We start from the raw sequence: 12,639 nt of genomic DNA, 5'->3' as shown, positions 1-12,639 counted from the left end.
GAATGCCAAGGGCAATTATCAGTGATGAAGGCAAGCATTTTGACAACAAATTGATTGCAAGATGTTACAACTTTTTAGAGTGACACAAAAATATCCACGACATATCACCACAAACAAATGGGCAAACTGAAATGTCCAACCGAGAATTGAAGATTATCCTCTTGTTAATCCATCTCGAAAGGATTGGTCTCTAAGACTTGATAATTCACTTTGGGCCTGTCATATAGCATACAAGACACCCTTAGGCATTCCTATAGACTTGTCTATGGTAAGGCTTGCCACCTTCCAGTAAAAATTGAGCATAAAGCATTTTGGGCCATAAAACTGTGAATATGGACTGGGAGAGTGTAGGACAAAAGCGTTTATTAGATCTCAACGAGATAGCTGAATTTCATGACTTAGCCTACGACAACGCTAGAATCTACAAGAAGAAAAAAAAGCGTTGGCATGACAAGAAGATTTTTCCGCGTAAATTATTGCCATGGCAATTAGTACTCCTTTATTAATCTTAGTTAAAGCTTTTTCTGGGAAAACTAAAATCGAGATGGTCCAGACCATTCAAAATATTAAAACAATTTTTCCATGGTGTTATCGTAATCAAGTCCATCACTGATGGCCATTAATTTAAAGTTAATGGACAAAGATTAAATTGTTATGTTGGAAATCATATCAAAAGTGGCAAGGAAGTGGTCACTCTTTACGAAGCATGATTTTGCTTCATCTTCATCTTTCATGTAATTTTTTATTTTTATTTTTTTCAATTTTATTTCTACCTTTATCTTTTCAATTTTATCTATTTATCTTATCTATCTTTATTTTTTTAATTATATTTTTTATAAGTTAAGAGTCCAAGAAAAGAATGAAGCAAATATAAGGATGAGTTTTAGTTGAACAAGGATTTCTGGGCCTTTATATTTTAAACCCACTTGAAACAAAATCGCTCAACTTCCCTCACTTCACCCAATCACCTTGTAACACAGATCATCTTAGAGCATTACACCGATAGCAACATACCTACTATAGTTTTTTCAGCTGAACTACTTGTCACGACAATTGACGATGCCCTGGCAAATGATGCACAACCAAGGAACAAAGAACCCAACCGGACGCCCACTCCAACTACATTATTCCATAGATTTTCTAGTGAAGATGAATATTTTTCTGAACCAAAGCAAGCACCAGAAAGGACACCAAAAAAACACAAGTCACATCACTTTTTCTAAGCCATATCAATTGACGAGGAGGTCGAAGTGCAACTCGCTCCGAGCTCTTAGCCACCAAGGACCAATAAACGAATCAAGCGACTGGCTCAAAAGAAACTCATCAAACACAATGATGACCTTTCTAACTAAATCACACATTTTACTTGTATTGTGAAAAATGCCTCTCTCGAGTTTGGGGGAGGGATTATCTTAAAATTAGTTGCATTCGTTTTGTCATCTAGATACATCTCGATTTTGGGGGGATTGTTATTTTGCATTGTGTCATCATATCTTGTGTCATGTTGTTTTATCAAATCAAGTTTCCCATAACAATTGCTTTTTCATGACAATTACACTTCAAACAATTATCGAGCCTTTGCACTTGCCTATGATGAAATGATTGTCGATAACATTTTAATATCGAGAATCATAGGACTTTGATATAATTTGAGATTATTTTAATGATTCTTGTAATGCTATAATTGTTTACCGAATGTCGTGTTTGGTTGACTTGTATGTATTTTGGCGAATACTTAATTATCCTATAGTGTTGTTTAAGTTTTATGTGAATTATTGGAGGTTCCCAACCGGCTCTAGCTGAATAAATTGGCATAGTAAATTTTTAGCTCTAGAACACTCTGTTGCTAAAGAAATTTCGTATTCTTGGTGAATACTAAGTAGGAATGAAATATCATGAGTGAATGAAAGTCATCACGAGATAACTCTATCTAATAGGCTAGGGGTTTTAGTTGTTGACAACATCTTACTACTCAAGTACTTACAGGTAGTTGTGATAAGAAGAAGCTTTAGTTAAGTTAATTAATTGATGTGGCATTGTTTGCCTTTTTGATTAATTTGACAATTATGTTATTCTTTACAAATGCTTATGGCAGTGAACCTTCTCGACTAATAGTACACACTTACACGAGCATCATAGGTTGAATTAAGTTAATTTCTTGTTGTCTTGAGGTTTAAAGCTAATTGGAAAAAAATTGCTAAGGTTTTTAGGTAACAGGTAAAAAGCAAAGGTAAGAGGGATGTTATATATTCGCTATGAAAAAGTGGATGTCATGCATTGCTTGAGGAAAAGCAAAAGTTTGAGTTTCAGGGTGTGTTCAGCGTATAAAAGTATTATATTTTCTACCCTTTTACCCATAATTATTGCTATATTTAGGTTTGGTCTAGTTGCATTATTATTCATTCATGCATAATTTCATAGTTTCCTTCACGATAAGTTTAATAATGCATTTTGGTGAATTTTGTGGAAAAGATATTGTTGTTGTGTGTAAATTTGTGCAGATTCGGAGTTTCAATTGAAGCTAATTTTTAGAGGGATCCACCTTATTATAGATAATCATGGAATAAGGAGATAATTCCTATAAAGTTGGATATTCTCGCAAAAGTTAAAGAAGGAAATAAGTCTTAATTACAAGGGATTTAAGGACAAAATTAAAATAGATTTATTTCTTTTACTAAAAGAGACTCTTTTATTTAAAAGAGATTTAATAGCTCTTTTATTGGAATTAAAACTATCCTTCAAGAAGAAAAGGAATGCACATATCTCTTATAAAAAAGAAGATAATAAATCAAAAGGGAGAGGCAACTAGGGAGAGAAAAGGGTGCAAGATCTTTTTCTTCTTTATTTTTCTTTTCATGGGATTGGGAAATCTTTATCTTGTTATCTTTTTGCACCCAGCTATGAACTGAAATAATTTGGCTTGGGTTATTGAGATTTTATGGTTGTGAAACTTTTGGATCTGTTTAAGTTATTGATTGTCTTTTTAATTCAAAGTATGTTCATTCTTGGTTCTTTAAATGACTTCAAGTGAATCAGGAGAGGATATTGAGAAGTTATCCATTTATCTAATATCGGGAGAGTCAGATTCATGAAACGAATGAACATGATCTTCATTTGAACGAATGTTGGTGAAGGTTAATCCATCTTAGGGATAAGATTTGGATTTCAACGGCTAAAAGGAGCACAAGATCGGTTGTTGTTCACCCATGGTTAACGCAGGGATTTATCACCAAGGCATGCACAATTGACCAATCCTTTGACGTTAGAAATAACAAGAAGGCATTGAAGAACGCTCTAACGAGCTTTGAAGGAGGAAACCCATTTTCTTTGACAATTGAATTATTTTCAGTTACCATTACAATCAAGTTTCCTCGACAATAAACTACTTAGACTTTCCTAATATCTATCACACCACTAATAACGATAACCCATCGTGCTCTCTCACTTGATATCAATCTACTTTTATTTACTTGTTAATTTATTTTATTTTTTTATTCACTCTCTTACTATTACTCATTTATTTCTTCTTAACAGTGCAAGAAGTTAGAATACAAAGTTACACCAATCCTTGTGGAGACGATATATTTTCTATACTATAACTTGCAACGTGTACACTTGCACCAAATGCGAAGCACTTAAATCACGCAACAATGGCATTTAGGACTAGATATGGTCACTATAAATTCCTAATGATGCCATTTACGCTTAATAATGCACCCGCAACCTCTATAAACCTAATGAACTGAGTTTTCCACCCTTACTTAGACCACTTTGTCGTTGTGTTCATCGACAACATTCTAGTCTACTCTCAGTCAGAGGAAGACCATGACTGCCACCTCCAAATTATACTTCAAATGCTCAAGAAATGTAATTTGTATGCAAAATTGAACAAATGTGAGTTTTGGTTGTCTGAGATAACTTTCTTAGGCTATGTGGTAGCCGTAGAAGGTATTCGAGTAGATCCAAAAAAGATTCAAGTTATGCTATAATGAGAGTCACCGTGAAATATATCTGAAATATGTAGTGTTCTTGTACATAGTGGGTACTACTGCCACTTCATCAAGGGGTTCTCTATGATTGTCGATCCTATGATCAAACTCTTTAAAAAAGACAAACCTTTCATTTGGAATGAAAAATGCCACAAGAGCTTTGACAAGTTGATTTTTTTTTGACTTAGGCATCAATTCTAATACAACCCGAGCCTTATAAGGACTATATCGTGTTTTGTTATTCCTTGTTGAAGGGGTTAGGATGTGTCCAAATACAAGAGGGAAAGGTAGTAAAATATGCTTCACAACAGCTTAAACCTAACAAGCACAACTATCCCACCCATGGCCTAAACTTAGCCATTGTAGTATTTGCTTTGAAAATTTAGAGGCATTACATTTTCGGGGAAAGTGTTATATTTTCACCGACCACAATAGTCTTAAGTATATTCTTACCCAGAGGGAGTTGAATCTAAGACAACATCGTTGGGTGGAATTATTAAAGGATTATGACTATGTTATAGACTATCACATGGGAAAAGCTAATGTAGTGGTTGATGCTTTGAGTCGCAAGTCTATGTCAGACCTTCGACCATCTTTAGCTAGTATAAGCTTGACCTTGGATAGGGGTATAGTGGCAGAAATTAGAGTTGAGCCAGAGTTAGTCAAGCAGGTAAAGGAAATGAAAGTGATAGATGGGTGATTGATTGCTAGAGCAAAGCGAGTCCATCGAGGCATGTTATCGAAATTTGATTTGAGAGATGGCATCATATTTTATAGACTTTGTGTGCAAGCTAATGTGAAACTTAGGGAAATGATACTTGGTGAATCCCATTGTAATCCACTTTTCGTTCACCCCAGAAGCAACAAGATGTTTTGAGAACTTCAACATTTGTATTGGTGGCCAAGCAAGAATAGAAAGGTATCTGAATTCGTATCTAAGTGCTTAGTTTGCTAACTAGTTAAGATGGAACATCAGGTTCTCTCTGGTTTGCTTCAACCGATTCAAATATCTCAATACAAATGGGACAGGGTGACCATAGACTTCATTATAAGGTTACCGAAGACATGTCAAAAGCATGAAGTCGTTTAGGTAGTGGTGGACCGATTAACCAAATCATCCTATTTCCTATATGTACGAATGGATTTTATCTTGGAAGGGTTAACGCAAATATATATCAAGGAGATTGTAAGACTTCATGGGGTACCCATATCAATTATTTCGAATATAAATATGCGGTTCACTTTAAGATCCTAGATGGCGTTACATGAAGCCATGGGTACTTGGTTACATTTTAGTATTACATTCCACCCATAGACGGATGGATAGTTAGAGAGTGTGATTCATATTATTGAATATATGTTGCGATGTTGCGTTATTGACTTCGCGGGTAGCTGGGAGGACCACCTTCCGTTAGTTGAGTTTGCTTATAAAAACTACCAAATTATTATTCAGATGGCGCCTTACAAAGTCTTGTATTGGAAAAAGTATAACTCTCATTTATGTTGGATAGAACTTAGCGAGAGTAAACTGGTTGGTCTAGTATTGATTCGAGAGGGTGAAGAAAAGTGACTCAAGGTCAGCTAAAAGAAGCTTTCGATAGACGGATATCTTATGCTAATATGAAGTGAAATGACATAGAGTTCATTATAGGTGACAAGGTTTTTCTCAAGGTATCTTCTTGGAGGAAAGTCCTTCGATTTGGAAAAAAAAGGAAAACTTAACATCGTGTTTCATTGGATCTTATTAGATCTTCAAAATGGTTGGTCTCATAGTATATCGTCTAGCTTTATCGCCCGAGATAGAGCATATCCATTACATATTTCATGTGTCCATGCTTCAGAAATATCTTTCAGACCCATCTCATGTGATTCTGCTAGAATAGATTGAAATGAGTATATATATTCCTATGTTGAGGAGACATTGGATATTCTGACCCGATAGGTCAAAGAACTGTGGAACAATAGGATTTCGCTAGTTAAAGTCATATGGTGGAATCATGACATTGAGAAAGCGACTTAGGAGACTGAAGAAGTCATGCAATTGTAGTACCTGCACTTATTCGGATCAGTTAAATCTTGAGTATGAAATTCTTTTTAGGAGGGGGAGTTGTAATACCTTGAAAATTGAGTTAGAAGTTTTGGGTTTAATATTGGGCTTAGAGTTCTTAAATAAAGAAAACCAAAGGGGCAAATTACTCATATTGTGAAATAAAAGTTGATCCCCTTTAATTGTGCATATGTCACACGTTGGGAAGAGGCTTTCTCTTTGTTAAAAAAGGGATTTTTAAATTAAGATCAAAATAAGGAAAACCAAAGGGGCAAATTACTCATAGTTTGAAATAAAAGCTGATCCCCTTTAATTGTGCATATGTCACACGTTGGGAAGAGGCTTTCTCTTTGTCTTCTTCTCTAAATATTCCAAAGGTAGAAGCTTTATATCCACATTCTTATCACAGTCTATTGAAGGTAAGAAAGGTAATCTCTTCCCCTAGAGCTTCAATTCTAGACCAAAATATCAAGGTTTAGCCATGGTGACCAAAATGAGGATTTTAGAGAAATTTTGGTTTTAGGGCTTGAAAGTGTTTCTAAGTTGTTTGTAAGTGTTTAGAATCATGTTTCTACTCACTAAGAGTCTTAAAACTAGTTTTTAATAACCTTACTTGCTTGTGGTTAGTGAGAGAGTTGCGGGAGAGCTCAAAGGCAAATAACAAGGAAAAGTTTATGCTTGGGTGATCTTGGGAGCTCTTTATATCAGTTGGTGTTAAAGGTAACACATAGCTAACTCCCCTCTAAATCATTTTGGTCATTAAACTATGTTTGCTTGCTTGTTGTGCTCATGGGTGCAAATATGGGTCTTTGTGGTTTTTGAGGAAAATATGTATTTTGATGTTTATATAGTGTTATAATGACTTATAATGATTCTATAAACTCCCATAAAACTTAACAAACGTTTAAGGGCATTGTATAGGCTTGTGAGGGGTTTTTGGAACCCATTTTCCTACCTAAACAGGGCAATTCTAGGTAGGGGTATTGATTCTCGGGGAACAGTACCAATGTTGTTCTTCGTATAGCCTTAAGAAAAAGGGGTTTTAGGCCAGAAGTATTGATACACATTCAATGAGTATCAATACTTCAGGGTGAGTATCGATATTGTCAAGGGAAATATCGATATCGTAGATAGTTTATAAATTCTAATGGTTATTTTTTTGTATCGGTACTCACTGGAGTATTGATATCAGGGGTCAAGTATCGATACTCTCATTAGGAGTATCGATACTAGAAATTATTTTGAAATTTCAAAGATATTTTTTGTATCGATACTCAGGGTATTATCAATACCCCAAAGTGAAAGTATCAATACTCTCACATAAGTATCGATACCAAGCAATTTTCCAAAATATCAAAGCTGATTTGAATATTTAAACTCAGGACAATATCTTTTGTCCCTTTTGTCCTTCGATGTTATATGGTATGATAATCTTAGGTTGTGTCAAAAGACACTTCTTAGGTGTCTCTTCCCTTTAGTAAGCACACGCTTGTTTAAATGAATCCCCATACTTGTTCGAAAGGACACAAGCTTCTTGAAGATCTTTCTTTGTTACCTTACGTCTTTTGACGAGATGATAAACCTTTTGGAAATAATCCTTTGAACCAACACATGCCTTTTGAAATGAAGAGATATATTCATTCATTAACATATTTATCCATTCATCCTTACCTTTGGAATCAACTAATACTTTGAAAGAGTTTATTCTTTTTGGTTTAAAGCAACATACTCCTTATTGAAAGCTACCAAATTCTCAATCTGTCAAAATGAAGCACATCCTTTATGAATTGAATAAACTTATCCTTTTGTTGTCTTCCATTGATTTGGAATTTGTCTGAGTCTTCTTCATTGCCTCGATGCTCTTCTTTATATGCATCTGATCACTCTGAACTTGCTTTGGTGTTAGCAGCGCCAAAACAATATTATTCCCTTTATGCTTGAAAGAATATTGATTTGTGTAACAATCATGAATGGTTTTTTGTCATATTTCCATGGCCTCCCAAGTAGCATATAGCTTGCATGCATCAAGACCACATCATAAAACACTTCATCCTTGTACCTTATTATGGTGAATGGAACCAGTACTTGTTTGGTGATATTGAGTTCATTTTCATAATTCAATCATTGTAGCTTGTATTGGGTAGGATGCTTCAAGGTCTTCAATCCTAGTTTTTCAACCATGATAATTTTAGCAACATTAGTACAACTACCACCATCAATGATCACGAAACATACCTTTCCTTCAATATTGCATCTGGTGTGAATGATGTTCTCTTTTTGTTGCTCCTCATCTTCCATCTTCAACTATTTCTTCACTTCCTTCATCTTCTAGTTCGTATCTAGCATCAACAGGGCATTTCGTTTAGGGCAGTGATTTACAACATGACCTCGCCCTAGGCACTTAAAACGCGTTATGTCTCGAGTCCTTCCCAAACTTGTTGCTTGCATATCTTTGCCTTTACCACTTTCCACCATAGTTTGCTTAGGCTTGGATGGCTCAACATTATCCTTGATTTGCAAATGAGTTTGCTTCTTATAGTTGTTGAAGAGTTGTTGCTTTGGTTCAAAGTCCTTTTGAGTTGCCTTTCAATTTTCATGGACATATGAACCATCTCATCCATTTCTATATAATATTGCAACTCAAGAATGTTAGCAATTTCAGAATTCAAACATACCAAGAACCTTTCCATTATTGATTCTCTATCCTCCTCTATGTTTGCTTTAATCATGGCCACTTTCATTTCTTTGAAGTAGTCCTCTGCACTCCTATTGCCTTGCTTGAGAGATTGCAACTTTTGGAACAAGTCTCTATGGTAGCGAACGAGTATGAATCATCTCCTCATGATAGCCTTCATATCTTGCAAATTGTTGATAGGTCTCTCACCATTTCTTCTTTTTATACATGTCAATTGATCTTACTAAACTAAGGTTTAATCAATGGATTTCATGGCTGCCAAAATAATTTTCTTCTATTCAGAATAGTTATGGCACTTAAGCACATGATCCACCTTGGCTTCCCAATCTACATAGGCTTTAGGATTGGTCTTCTCTTGGAATGGAGGAATTGTAACCTGGACATTATTGAGGTTGTCATCAAAGAACATAGTTCCTTCATGTTCCTCAGTGCATATCTTATTGATCCTTGAGATTATTGATCAACTTTGGCCTCTTTATCTTCATAATCTTTCAGATAATCTTCTTGCCTTGATTGCCTACTAGGTAGGTTCTGATTGTTTCCTCTTGAATCCTCAATACTTATTAATTTAAATAAAATAAAATAATTAAAAAATCTTCAAATTAGACTGTGACACACATCACTCATGAAACGTTTCATGATTATGTGTTGACATGTGTCACATCCTGATTAAAGGGTAAATTTATTGAATTGAATTTAAATTAGGATCAATTTGATATAATGTATAAGTATTGAGGACTAAATGTAAAATTATATCGATTTAATTAACTACCACGTCAGCCCTCTCGTTAGATATTAATGACATGTTGCTTGATTTGATACAATTAAATAGCTAGGTGGTCTGATTGACAAAATTAAAAGATCAACGTAAAAGCAAAAGGGCAAAATAGTTGAGTGGTTAATGGTATAGTTTACCCTTTTCTTTAATAAAGACGATTTATTTATTTTTGGTTGCCCTTCAATTCCAAGGCTGCGCCCTGACTAATCTGGACCAAATCGGGTCACACACCTTCCTTTGGTGGGTGAGACTCCGAGTGGGGATTTTTTGCAAACACAAGGACTCGAACATGAGACATTGCTTAAGCGTTATCAAGGTGCTTACCACTTGAAACAACCCCATTAGTAAAGAAAATTTAATTAGACATATACATCGATATGTCACATTAATATAATGTTTCAATGTGTTAAAGCTCACTCTACACTAAACCTTAAGTATAAGACATCCAACGGCCTTCCTTTGCCCAATTTTTAAAATTTTAAAGAGGGTAAATTGGCTAAATACCATTGAACTTTACATATTGTATTGTTTATATCATTGAACTTTCAATTTTACTAATTATTACATTGAACTTTAATTTTCATTTTAATTATACAACTGAACCGTTAAAAACCGGTGGATGTCGATGTTGTGTATGATGACCCACAAATGTGTGGGTATTATGCATCTGATATCTATGAATATCTTCATCAAATGGAGGTATTCCCTCTCCCTCCCTTTTTTCTATTTTATTTTGCTTGGGAATCGGAATGGGGGATTTGGGTTTCAATAGCTTGTTAATTTATAGTGGGATTTCTTCTTAAGTCACTTACGTGATATTTTTGGTGATGCCATTAATATTAGGTGGATCCAAAGAGGAGACATTTATCTGATTATATTGAGATGGTGCAGAAGGATGTTATTGCCAACATGAGATCCATTTTGGTGGACTGGTTGGTGGAAGTTACAGAGTAATACAGTCTTGTTTCGGATACTTTGTATATGACTGTTTCCTACATTGATAGATTCTTATCTTTAAATGCTCTCAATAGGCAGAGACTTCAACTATTGGGCTTATCTTCAATGCTCATTGCCTCGTAAGATTCTGAAATCATTGATATTTTATGGTTTTTCCTTTGTTTGAAATCATTGTTAATGTTGTGTACTTGCTCTTTTTCTCTTTCTTGCTTGCTTTAATTGTTTCAAGCAGAAAGTAAGAAGAAATCAATCCTCCAAATGTGGAAGATTTTTCCTATATAAAGAATAATACATACACAAAAGATCAGGTAACATTTCCTTTCTTTATACTTGTTCACTTTTATTCTTTTTCGTTTCATAGTACATTGCTTCATTCAATCACTGAATATTATTGGCTAAGCATGAAGTTGGTGAAAATGGAAGCATACATACATAAGTCCTTGAAGTTTTAACTAGGCAATCCTACAGTTAAAACAATTTTGAGGTAAGAGTTGATGGGAAGTATATTTGTGTGGACAAGGAATATCTAATGACAACTGTTAAAAGGTTAATGTTTTGTTAATCTGACTTTTGCGTTGTGTTTTATATGGTGATTTTCAGGAGATTTACTAGAGTTGCTCAAGAAGATTACTAAGTAAGAAAAGCACCTATATCTTCTTCAGTTGTTATAAAATCCAATTCCATTGTTATCTGCTATCAACTGTGCGCTTCCTTTCAGTCTTTTATAAGCTTCCAGCTTACAGCTAGAGTTCCTTGGGTGTTACCATGTGGAGTTGTGTTTGTTGGACTATGTATGTGTAAAATTTTTACCATCCATGGTTGCTGCATCTGTTATCTTCCTTGCAAAATTTATAATTAGACCACACAGACATCCTTGGGTATGAGTTTCTTTTGTCATTACACTTTTTTCCCCCATAGCTAGTAAATGTTAACATATAATTTGTGTTCTGTAGAGCTCTGCCTTGCAACAACACTCAGGCTACAAAACATCTGATCTAAAAGACTGTGTCCTTATCATACATGATTTGTATTTGAGTAGAAGAGGAGGTGCACTTCAAGCAATTAATAAGGTGTGTAGTATTATTTGGCATTTATATTGTTATACTTTATAATGGCTTGTTGTGAAGAACGTAACCTAGCTGGAAAAATATTGGTTTCTATGGAAACAGTTCAAATGCATGGCAAAAACTTACAGCTTCTCCGGAGATACCTGCTTCTAATTTTGAAGATTTTCAAGTTGATATTTCTGATGTTGAAGTCTCAAAGATGTTCAAGTGGTGAAAGTTTGACTTGTGTGATCGATGGCCTGTGATTCTACTTCTTGGAAAAGGCATGATTGTGGACGAAGAGACTGGTACTTGTGCATGATAATCATAATTGGTTGAAGGACCCCTTTGATTCAAGTAATTAATGCTTGGAGATGTATAACAGTCATTGGCAATGGTACCAACTTCTGAAGTGTTTCTAATGTGGACACAGCCTGTGTGTCTGTAATTCCCTGGATAACTATATTTAATCGTGTAGATTGATTGGTTATAAGTGGCTTTTTTGGTTAATTGTACTTTTGGAAAGGTGCAATGCATAGATATGTTATTTTAATTGTTTTTCCAAGAGCCTCAGGGTTGAGTGATGTAAATAATTGTGAAGTGGATTTAACTATCTGAAGGCATTGAAGATTAAAACAGGTACCTCATTTGTAAGAGTTTGTGACTTTCAATTTTGTTGTGTAAATTATGCGTTTAGTACCTAAACTATTAGTTTTGGTTTGTTTTAGTACTTATACTTTCAATTTTTTTTTCAAAACTATACCTAATGACTATTATTTTTTTTTATTTTAATACCTCATCGTTAAGTTGTGATTTAGATTGTGTAAGAGTCTTTATACTTCATATCTTAAATTGTTATTACTTAACTTGCTTATATGATTTAAATTTTATTTGTTCTCTCTTATGGATAGCTGTTGTTTTGCATTGATAGTAATCTTTTATTTTAAACTGATTTACAAATAAAACTTGTACTTGTTGGCTCGTCACTTGATCCCTTGTTTATTCAGAAAAATGGTCACCTTTCTTATTGGCGTTATTATATAAAAAACCCATAATTTTTTTTGAAGAGTACCCACCATTAGCAGATTTGTTAGAAAAAATACCCTCAAATTGTACAAGACTAACTC

At 34.5% G+C, this 12,639-nt stretch overlaps 1 pseudogene; it reads left to right on the top strand.

Moving 5' to 3' along the window:
* Positions 1–4,518: 4,518 nt before the first annotated feature.
* LOC120138296 lies at positions 4,519–11,747 on the top strand (annotated as a pseudogene).
* The last annotated feature ends 892 nt before the right edge of the window (positions 11,748–12,639 follow it).

The sequence above is a fragment of the Hibiscus syriacus genome, unplaced genomic scaffold (genome assembly GCF_006381635.1).
Source record: "Hibiscus syriacus cultivar Baekdansim isolate YM2019G1 unplaced genomic scaffold, ASM638163v2 tig00110683_pilon, whole genome shotgun sequence".
Lineage (NCBI taxonomy): Eukaryota > Viridiplantae > Streptophyta > Magnoliopsida > Malvales > Malvaceae > Hibiscus > Hibiscus syriacus.
Note: the sequence above shows the minus strand (reverse complement) of the source record. Positions and strands in the feature narration are given on the sequence as shown.